The 12,089-nt window shown below is 40.0% G+C and overlaps 1 non-coding gene across 1 annotated transcript; it reads right to left on the bottom strand.

Annotated features, from left to right (window-relative positions):
* Positions 1–11,809: 11,809 nt before the first annotated feature.
* On the bottom strand, positions 11,810–11,878 carry LOC148032893 (small nucleolar RNA SNORD36). Its single transcript, XR_015691777.1, has one exon. It is a non-coding gene; the product is annotated as a small nucleolar RNA SNORD36 (small nucleolar RNA).
* Between the last annotated feature and the right edge of the window lie 211 nt (positions 11,879–12,089).

Below are 12,089 nucleotides of genomic sequence, written 5' to 3'. Positions count from 1 at the left end.
GGGTTTTAAGGAAATCCTCTTCAATGGTATTATGGGGGAAATCAAGTGGGAAGGGGCTTAGAGAAACCCCTCTTCTTCTTTATAAGAACCGGGGGAAAAAAAACTACGGATGGGCTTATGGAGGAAATCGAGTGGGAAGGGCTTTAAATCCTGGGGGTAAAATGGACTTGTGGAGATCCAATGGGAAGGGGGCTAAGAGAAGCTCCCTTAGAAGCTTCTAAGAAGCTTCTAGGGGGTGTGTGCAGGGCCATGTGGAAGAGGGAAGGATAATAGTAACGTGGAGGGGGGGAAGATGATACCCACATGGAAGAGGGAAGGGGTGGTGTTGATGTGGAGTGTGGGTGAGATTTTCTTGAGATGGCGGCGGCTGTTAAGCCACATGTGGCCTATGGCAGCCCAAAGAAGCTGGCGGAGCTAGCGGTGGCTAACGAGCCTCAGGTAGCGGTGCTTCTGCAGCAAGCGGCAACCCCCCAGATCTTAGCACCCTTTCCCTCTCTCACGCGGGTCTACAGCGCCTTTTCCAGCCTTCTTCAATGGCGTCCTTTGCAGCCTGTCGCAGCCTTTCCTCCTCTTCAACACCTTAGAGGGTGTATTTATAGGACAAGGGGGGAGAGGGGACCTCCCCCCCACGTGGCCCCCTTGCATGGCATCCTTCCCCCACCTCCTCATGTTGCCCTTAATAGCCCATCCCCTTCCCTTAGCCATGCATCAACTAGGGAATGTAAATTTAAAAAAAAATCAATAATTTTATCTCAACATTATCCTCTTGACCTCCTCCCAAGAGGAAGTTCACCTGCGGTTATGCGGGTTTTGAACCTCGGTCCTGATTTGCCAATGGGAAGGTCATGATTCCTCGTGTACAGTTTATAGATTGCACTGCCGGTAACTCCAATGCCGAAATTAACCTTTGCATGAGTTTCACGTGGGGTGTGGAAAGTTATACTAGCAATACTTTTCAAATGGGAATATCACATTCTCTTCCCCTTGGAGGAATCGAGATGTCATCATCTCGAGATGAACTTGGATATTGTTGGTTGAGAGTGCTCTCATCCATCCAAGTGGCATTCTCCTCGGGATAATCTTTCCACTAGACGAGGTATTCTCTCAAGGTTCTGGATCTCAGTTGTCTCTCCCTAACATCTAAGATCTTGTCAAGCCGTAGCTCAAGGACTCCTTGGCTAGGCATTACAACTTGTTGGTCATCAAGTACATGGCTAGGATTAGGTACATACTTCTTCAATAGGCTGATATGGAATACATTATGAACCTTTAGGTTCTCAGGGAGTTGCAGTCTATAAGCATTAGGTCCTAGGCACTTGAGGATCTTGTATGATCCACAATACCTTGGACTTAGCTTCTTGCAATCTCCTAAGGATAGCGAACTCTTCTTTGGACATACACGAATGAAGACCATGTCTCCTTCCTCGAAGGTTCTATCTTGACACTTCAAATCTGCGTATGCCTTTTGTCTATCCTTAGCGGCTTGGATGTCATGTCTTATTGACTTCATTTGGTCATCCATCTCTTCAGCATCTACCTTGAAGCTTCAACCCTCAAGGTTGGATCTGAGAAGTTTAGGGGACTTCTACATTCATGGCCATATAATGCTTGAAAAGGGGTCATCTGAATGCTTTGTTGGTAAGAAGAATTATAGGAAAACTCAACCAAGGGCAAGTATTGAATCCACCTTTTTGGTTCACGGCAGCAGTGTGCCCTTAGCATATCCTCGATGACTTGATTGACTCACTCCATTTGGCCATCAATTTGGGGATGGTAGGCTGTACTAAAATAGAGTTGAGTCCCAATGGCTTCAAAGATAGCTCTCCAGAAGTGTGATGTGAAGAGAGAATCACGATCGCTGATGATTCTTCTGGGTAACCCATGTAGCTTGAATATCTCCTTGATAAACAACCTTGCAATGTCTGAGGCTTTATAGTTTTTCTTAACAGGAATAAGGTATGCAACCTTAGTAAGCATGTCAACCACAACCATGATGGAGTTGTATCCACCCTAAACTTGGGATAGGCTAACAACAAAGTCCATACTGATGAATTCCCCTTTCATTTGGGGAATGTCAAGTGGTTGCAACTTCCCTGGCAATTTTGTTGAACAGTGCATGAGGGAGACGAGGAACGGAGGAAGAGACGAAAGTTTCTGAGCAAGCGGCCAAGGTCTTGCTTGCTGATGACATCTTGGAGCTTGCTACTAGTGTTGTCTTCACGCTCAAAAGTGGAATAGAGGATGAAGAGATGAAACCCGAGCATCTTCGCGCTCAAAAGTGGAATAGAGGATGAAGAGATGGAAACCCGAGCTGAACAATAGACGAGAGGGTGGGGAATAAGGTGCTCGCAGTATAGCATCTCTTGCCAGTTTGTGCTGCATTAGTTGCAGCCCAGTGTGCTCTCTCTCGCTTCATGTCTCCTGGTTCGCTGCTACAGCTTTCCCTCTCAGGCTCCTACAGACCCTGCTTATCTTTAATTAATTGATTTTTATCCTGAATTCAAAAATAAAGTTGCCCCGCAGTGGAAGATTACACCAGAAAAATTGGTGCTGCATAACATGAGTCTTGGTGGCATCCATTACTCTGTTTATATGAAGCGCTAACGCAGGAGCAGGACGAGAAGCTTTTAGGTCTTGGTGTCCTTCCTGGTCGCACAATCTCCACTGCGAATCCTCGGCTCCCTGTCAAATAGAAGACCGGACGTAGTCATTATGTTAGAAAACAGCAGTGGTATCTGATGATGACCTGTAGATTTAGCTTTGGCTTCCACTATAAAGTGATTGTTTAGCTGTCTTTCTGGATGTCAGCTATCAGGCATGGTTGCTGCCTTTATGGATTTCAGTTATCAGGCATGGTTGAACTACAGTTCACTGCACCCAAGTTCAGTTGCAACCTGGATTATCTTAAACCCACTTTGAGGTGTGGGAAAAGAAAAGGAACAATGCAAGAAAACCAAGAGGATGCACCGGAAGGCAAAGGGCAATTCTGAGTGATCTGGGACCTTGGCTGTGAGGTCCTCAAACTGCATGGGGCCATAGCACTTCCTCTTCATCCTCATATTTTTCTTCTAAGAGACTTCACTCAGTCCAAGGAGGTGTCGGATCCGGAGGGGGATCCTTGAGTAATCAAGGTTGAAACCAGGTGATGTTGCCACTGAGGCAGCAGCTGCAATCTTTTTCCTGTATCACTCCGACCGTGACAAGCAAAGGGGGATTGATTCTATCGAAGGGTGGCCCTTGTTCTTCCCTACTGGTGACAAGCTACTAGCTACAATTATTTTTCTACTGTGCTCAGACCGCAACAAGCAAATTGGGGGCAATTCAATTGGAGAGGGGGGCTTGGGCCACCTGTTTTCTGCCAGGCTACTCAGATTAGCAGTGGCTGCAATCGTTTTCCTGCTGTGATTGGACCCCAACAAGTGAAGTGGGAGAAATTTGAAAGGAGGGTGGACCTCCTCAGGCCTCCATGCTTCATGATGATCGTCCTCGTTCGTTATTCCATTGATGAGTGTCTATATTCTAGCTGATGATACATTTCGTTTATATTCTTTCCAGGTGATGAGCATCTATATTCCAGCTGATGAAAAATTATTTAATTTATATTTTGTTCATGGGGCCCCACATGTGTTATGTGGTCTATAAAGCGGTGTCACGAACCGTCTCTATAGACCTTGTGTTGTTCTAATGTCACTGTAATATTTTTCTTTAAGTTTTGATGTCACAGATATACTCCTTACATCCCAAGTTCAGTTGAAGGAACTTTTCTTGCAGATTTTATCTTTTGCAGTGATGTCACTTATCCTTATTTTACATGTATATTTAGGAGTGATAAAGCTCTTTTGATGCCTCTGAATAGGCTGTTGTAATTCAGGAGTGATGTAGCTCCTTTGATGCCTATGAATAGGCTCTTGTAAGTTCAGCTTTGTAACTTTATATTTTGAATATTAATATAACGGTAGGCCTATATAGAGCTCTGGGTTTTTCCCTTGAGCCTCCAAGGGTTTTTTCATCCATAGTAAGGGACCTTTATTTGAGCGGGGGTGTTAGCTATATATAATCTGTCTATATATATAGTCTGTCTAAATATAGCGCCCCATGTCCCCTCTATATATTCCTATCATGTGTGCTCAGTTTGCACACTTCTGGGGTTCCACTTTTGGTGTCTCGTGTCTCTCTTCACCTCTCTCTTCCTCCGTTCCTCGTCTCCCTCGTGCACTGTTCAACAATTTTGACATGTTCGGCCTTGATACGTTAACAAGACAAACACCTAGTGACATATTTGAGAACGTCATCTTTCAGCCTCTCCCAATAGTAGCTCTCCCTAACTACATTGAAGGTCTTGGCATAGCCAGGATGTCCTGAGAAAGGGGAATCATGAGCTTCCCACAGTATCTTCTGCTTAAGTGGCTGGCTTGCCGGTATACATAATCTCGTTCTATAGTAGATAAGTCCACTATTGATAGAGAACTCATGATACTTAGCCTGTAGCTTCTGGTCCTGGTCCTTGATAGGGATCTCCCTTAGCATCTTTTGATAGGCTGGATCATGGCATGCTTCTTCTCTAGCTAACTCAAGTATTGGGTTGTTTGGCATGGATACCTTTGTGGCTAGAGATCTAGCTGTTGATGGATTTTGCAAGATTAGAGAATTAAGGAATGCCTTGCGACTGAGTGTATCAGCAACTACGTTTCCCTTTTCAGGTTGGTATTTGATTTCAAAATCATACTCCTCCAGCACTTCAATCCACTAATGTTGCCTCATGTTGAGCTCATTCTGGGTAAAGATCCACTTGAGGCTTTAATGATCCGTCACTAGAGTAAACTTGTTACCCAATAGGTAGTGTCTCCAAAGCTTTAGAGCATGGATGACAGCTAATAGTTCTAGATCATGGGTAGCATAATTCTTCTCATGGCTCTTCAGTTTCCTTGAAGAGTATCCTACAGAGGATGACCTTCTTGCATGAGCACACATTCTAAGGCAAGCGTGCTAGCATCCGTTACCACTTCGAACTCCTTACTGAGGTCTGAAAGTTTCAATATACCAAACTTTGCTTTAATCTATCAAAGCTGGTTTGTTGGACAGTTGACCATGCAATGGATGTTTGGTTCTTCAGTAGATCTATCAGAGGTGCTACAATCAAAGCATAGTTTTTGATGAAGACCCTATACTATCCTGTCAATCCAAGAAAAATGTGTATTTCTTTGATATTTGTTGGTATCGGCCATTCTAGAATATCTCTGACTTTGGCCGAATCCACTGAGATTTCTTTCGTTGATACGATGAATCCCAAATATTCAATCTGACGTTTGAAGAATGCACACTTCTTCATCTTAGCATAGAGCTTGTGTGCCCTCATTGTCTCAAGGACAATCCAAAGCTAGGGTTCATGATCTTCTCCCTATTTAGAATAGACTAAGGTGTCATCGAACAAGGCGAGTATGAAGTCATCAAGATATGGCCTAAAGATATCCTACATTAACCTGTTGAAGGTGGCAGGCGCATTCGTGAGCTCGAATGACATAACTAGGAACTCAAAGTGTCCATATATTGTGTTGAAGGCCTTCTTTGGGATATCTTCTTCCTTGATCTTTATCTGATAGTAACCAGACCTGAGATCAATCTTGGAGAAGATCTTCGCACCCTGAAGACGATCAAGAAGCTCATCTATTCTAGGAATAGGGTACTTGTTCTTTACAGTTGATTGATTCAACCCTCAGTAATCAATACATAGTCAAAGAGTTCCATCTCTCTTTTTCTTGAATAGTGTTGGAGCTCCCCATGGTGAACTGCTAGGATGAGTTTCAGCACTCACAATATCCCAAAAAGTATCTACCACTCAAGTGGTATGATCCAAGCATTTATCAATAGCAAATAAGCATCACAGATACTTCAACCCTGTAGGGTAGCAACCAGATCATTGTTTCCAGCTTGCAAATAAGCTCCAAAATTGAGCATTTAACACTCCAATATCATGCTCAAATGCATGATAATAAGGGTATATACATTGTTAGGATGAAAGCCACCAGTGCCCTAGAATCGCCTAGCGTTTACTACAGTAAACAGCTAGTCTGCACAGGTCTGTGCTGAATATCTCAAAATTTGTGAGGAATTTGATAAAAATTTCTTCTACAAAGTTCTAGAACACATCAAAATGGTTAGAAATAGCGTGCTGTTTTTCCAAAAACCATTTCTGTAGCAAGATATAGCTTTTGCAAAAAATAGGCTGCATGTACGGTCTCCTTTGATGACACTTTTTTCAGATCTGATGTCTTGATCTCAAATGGCCACTGCCAGGCCTTCAAGCTTTAGGCATTCAAGCTCTGATACCATATTGGAAGAGAGAAAGAGACAAATAGAGTGGAGCAAAAGATGAGCCTCAGCTCATTGTTTTTCTTCTTCCATTATACTTCTAGCATACTAAATAAAAGAACATAATATTAGTGAGTTTGGGAATCTTCCAATTCCCATTTTTTGAATACTAAAAAGGTGGCACCCGGATAACATTCCCATAAGTTTCTCAAAACCATATGATATGACCTGTCATTGGAAAGCGCTTGAAAAATGAAATCTATTGAGCTATATAGCACTCAATTGGAGTTATAATGTTCAAGTTATGACAAATCCAAAGATTTGACCACATGTCCCAAACTTATGGGAAATTCCCATATTCCCCAATATGGTGTTAAAGAGACTTACACACATATGTATGACCTCGGGGAAGTTACTATATGTACATTTTCTACATCACATGCGTTCAAGGCCTATTTATAAATATCCTTATCTGTGAAACTTTCTTGAATAAAATATAACCCTTTTCTATTCAATATGTAAATAACCCTTTCATATTACACCCTTTTGTATGTAAAAAATTTATAAAATTGGTATTTTAAAAATACATTATTTCGAACCCACGTGATGCACACATATATTCATGAGTAGCTTACCCAAGGGTATGACTAACCAAGACTAATCATGGTTAAGTCACTGACTACACCAACTTATTGAATATCATATACGTGTACAGCTGTATCCAGCTAATGTCGGTCACATACATAACGATAGACTAGAGTAAACGGGAGCCTGATATTCTAACACATATTTCTTCTTGTGTTCTTGAGTGAGCAATATATTCTATGTATTTAGTATAGTAGCTTAAACCAAGTCTCGGGACCACACAATTCATGATATGGTATCAAAGGGGTACTACTGAGAGAGGCTAGTTTTGAAGATTGACATGAAGGAGAAGGAGTAAGGATTCAAGCAAGCAAGAAATCGGTAAGAAATTCTCTCTCTCTGTCTCTCTCTCTCTCTCTCTCTCTCTCTCTCTTTGATAGTGCATGTGGAGGCACCGAAAACAAGGTGGAGAAAAACATATCCTATTGTTGCATTTTTGGCCATTTGAGGTCATTTCGGGCCTCATTTGACCTCTGCAAGATTGTAATTAGCAATTTCAAGGCATATTGTAAATTTACATGTGCTGACCGTTCTCTAGTATATAGGTTACAAATTTCAAATATGTAAGTTCTGAGGTGTTTGTTAAGAAGAAACACAAGGTTTACCTCCAAAACAGATTGCAGATTGTATTTATTGTTGAGTAATCAATGACAAAGGCTATCCAATTTATTATTGTGCACTTCTTGTGAAGGGTTGCAATTTTTTTTCTTGTTGTTTGATACTCATTTGTATCATAATTAATTGAGAACAATAGATCAAATCATATTATTGAGAAGCTAGACAAGAATAATAACCCATTGACATGGAGGTTTTGTGCGGTCAACTTCCTTATTGGAAAAACTCTCTTCAAGTTTATTTCAATTGAAGAAAATGAACCAGAGCTAAGTGATCCTACCACTATAGAAGAATTCAAGGTGTGGAAAAAATTTCATGTAAAAGACAAAAAGGTAATGTATTGGCTATATGTCATCTTTTTTATAATACTATCTGGGGTATATCAGAACTATAGAAAGTTCACATGTAGCTTGGAAAACCTTTGAAAATATGTTCTCAATAAATACAAAGAATAAAAGATTCAACTCAAGTGAGAACTGAATACTTTGCAGAACAGAAGATGTCTATAAATGAGTATGTTCTGAAGGTCAGAAGCATTGTAGATGCCTTTGTAGCTATTGATGCAATGCTTGTTGATGATGATTTGGTTGCATCTACTTTGGGTTGCCTTAATAATGAGAAGGCTTAGAAATATTATATTAATTCTATGTATGTAGGAAAGCCATTTCAAGATTTTGATGAATTAGTCTCTCTCATGATCATTGAAGAGATCAACATGTAGGGTCAAGCATTTAAAAGAATTGGTGAATAGGTCTAAGATTTTTACTCAAGTTTGGTAAGGGGGCATGGCAAATCGTGTTTGAGAGATTGTGGTATGGGTTGTGTTGGTGATAACCAGCAAAATAAGTTAAATCAACAGTCAGGCGATGTGCAAATTTTGGGGGCTATACTAACTTTGGAGGCAAGGTTGTATATTTGTGCCTACAGGTGCATATGCTTGAATGTATATGCCTTCGTGCTTGCATGTTTGAGAATTGTGCAATAAACACATGAACAGAGTTGTGAAGGGACCTTATCCAAAGGCTTGAAAAAGTAATAAATTTGGTGCACATAAAGAAGAAGGAAGAGAAAGTTGGTGAAGGAGGAGTGACGCTTTGAGGGATAGGGACTATGGGTTAGAAGAAATTCAAGGCTTCCAAAGCTTTTGATTTAGTGCTACCACAAAATGCTTCAGACCAGATGCTTCAGCCGTAAGAAAGGAAAACTATATGTTTGTTTGCATGGAGTAGAAGTAGAGAGCTCAACTTTGGCCTTGCTTAGATGTCTTGCATGGGCAAAGAGATCCATCATGCAATTGTAGAGCTCTAAACTTGCAGAAACACCATAGTTTAACCTCATACTCTCTAAGTACATCTGCCCTTTATTCAACAGACCTATATGACCACATGCATTGAGCAGAATGGTAAATGTAATCATATCTTGCCTCAAACCTTTTTGATTCATTTTTTCAAACATCTGGGAAACATGTTCAACTTTTCCAAGTAGGGCATACCCTACCATTAGGACATTCCATGTTATGACATCTTGCCTTGGCAGCTCGTCAAACACACCTTGTGCTTTGTAAGTAGCCCACACTTTGCATACATGTCTACTAATGCAGTGTCAACAACAACATTTGTTTCCAACCAACAACTCTTTTTTAACAATCTCATCATATATTTCTTTACCTCTTTTGACTGCTCCTATGCTGCCACATGCTTGCAATACACAAACATAGGTGATTGCATTTGGAGAGAGATCCTCATGCTGCATGCTTTCAAAACACTTTAGTGCTTTCTCACCATGCCCATGTTGGTTGTATCCTATCATTAGTATAGTCCATGAAATTGTATTTCGAACTGACAGCCTCTCAAGCACACACTATGCTACTTTAAGCAAACCACATTTGCAGTGCATGACTGATAATGAGCTTCCTACATAAAGCTCTCTATCAACTCCTCTGCTGGTTATTTTAGCATGTAAAAGATGGGGTGAATCTAAATCTATTGTAACACCAATTGCTTTTAAGCACAAAAGAAAAGTGACAGAATTAGGAGACTTCAAAGTGACTTCATAGTGGTGAACGCAAAGCATCACGACATTGTTGTGTCATATAATCTCTACAATTGCTGGGATTATTGAACATTGCCGAGCTTGACCTGTTACAAGACACTTCTAACTTCCCTCTTTTTCTTGTTATACATAGCAAATACACCTATACCAACACAAGTGAAGTAGATAATATTTTCCTTCAACTACTCATGAGTTAGAGCTCTTTTGATGACTATCCTAGCCCCATCATACTCTCCCTTCGCATGTTCAGAGAAAAAACAATTCGAAGATCCAATATCTAGCGATAGTAAGAACATCACTTTGTTTTGAATTGCAAAGCTATACCATTTGACCAAACTCAATGTTTTTTAAAGCTAAGCCCTTAATCAATTAGCCATTGAGCATGTAAGAGAAAATCATGTTGTAGAAATAAGGTGACATATTGTTTATCATCTCAGAAAAAAAAGTGCATGATCTTCTTTATTGCACTTGATGCAAATGTGAAAATAAGTAATCAATACCAAAATAATGACCTACCTAGTGTACCAATGCATTGATTGGATCTCCTTTTGCTCCTTGAAGGAGTTTTTGTTTTTGCAAAGTCTATCACAGAGACCATGATCTCATCTAGAAACAAAGAAATAAAGTCATTGAACCATTATGGTGCCACTTGATCTTGAAATTGTGAATGATATACTTCTTCAAGTGGTCTCAATACACTTGCTAAAGCTCTAAAGGCTACATTTTCTTTTGGATAGTGTCTTCCTACCTTTGTTTTTATATCCACCAATACTCGCTATATTTTGAAAGACTTTAAGAGGTACTTGCTTACTCTACTCAAGATCTTCTCTTGGAAAAAACATAACTTTACTTATTCCACATGCATGAATGTTCCCATTAAGCATTTGTGATGATGGAAACTATGGTCTAAATGAATAGGACATGGGATAGAAACTCCCAAAGTAAAGTGATACCATTACTTATGTTCTTGGACTCCGCATCCATTGCCAACAACTTTGTAACAACTGAATGGAGCCCCGAGAGGAACACCAAGGAAAAGGGAATTCTCTTGCAAGAAAATCTATCTTGTAACATCAACAAGCTTGTTTATCATGTTTCATATGATCACAATGAAGAAAAGAACACCAGGCACAACAAATCTTCATACAGCATCATGTAGACCTCCCACGGATTTAATAGAATCAACCATATTCTTCAATATCTTCATAAAATCCATCTATAGAACAAAGAAAGCAAAGGAATACACTATCTTTGAATGGAAATACATCACATAGTATTCATCTTCAATATCTTCATAGTCTTCTCTCTCAATCTCTCATATACAATACATCTGTTTGAGTAGAATTGGCTATCTCTGACTCTCTCTCTCTCTCTCCATCAATAATACATCATATCCTCACTACAATCTTTCAAAATCACTCTCAATAATCACTCTTAGGTCTTGGATACCCCTCCCAAGAGGTATGTCTGATATGAAGAGTCACCAGAGCCACTACAGTGTCCTTTCATAGCTCACTACTGTCACTTCACTCTAGTCTTCACTTGAGTCTTCAGCAGCTACTTCTTCCACTTCTTTCAGCTCTTTTGCACTTGTATTCACCTCTTTCCAAGGCTAGAAAACTTTCCCAAAGTCACACATACATTCCACAGAACACTTACAGAAGCATACAGAGCAGTCTACAGAACAGTACCAGAACAGCTACAGTACAGAACAGAACAGAACAGAAATAGAAGCAGAAGCTCTACAGAAGACCTACAGAAGGTTACAGAAGGTCATCAAAACCTCATAACTCATTCTCAAACCATTCCAAACTCTCAAAAACTATTCAATAAACTTTCACAAGATCTCAATCTTCATCAATCAATACTCCTTCCCTCCTTACAGAAGACAATCAGAACAAAACAGACCAAAACAGAGCAAAACAGAACAAAACAGAAGGTATACAGAACCAATCAAAACCTATCAGAACATCACAGAACCACCAACAAACATCATGATCTTCCAAAACACAATCATTACCATCCAAAACACTCTCAAACCACTTCTAAATCAATCAATCATCTCATAAAATCAACCATTTAGCTCTCAAAAACAACAAAAATCAGCCAAAAAACAAGTCATTTCAACACTCAACATATCCCCACACTTAATAAGGAAGCGTCCTCGCGACCCAGGAAAAAGGGAATACAAGTTCAGTTAAAAAGCTCAACTTTGATCTTCAATATCTCTTCAAAAAGAATCCATCCACCACGACCCCAACTTATAACCTGTTTCTGATATAAAAATACAAAGAAAGGAAAACTCTTTATACATTAACACTTCTTATCAAACTAAAATCATAACAAATTTATAAAGGATATAAAAGTTTGCTTCTTCTTCATCTGCATCTGCTTCAATTCTCCATCCACGACCCCATCACCACAAATCTCCAAAACGTAGCTCGTACACGAAATCCCATAGGAAACCA

The sequence above is a fragment of the Lygodium microphyllum genome, chromosome 8 (assembly GCF_053477565.2).
Source record: "Lygodium microphyllum isolate KBCC chromosome 8, Lygodium_microphyllum_v1.1.10, whole genome shotgun sequence".
Classification (NCBI taxonomy): Eukaryota; Viridiplantae; Streptophyta; class Polypodiopsida; order Schizaeales; family Lygodiaceae; genus Lygodium; species Lygodium microphyllum.
Note: the sequence above shows the minus strand (reverse complement) of the source record. Positions and strands in the feature narration are given on the sequence as shown.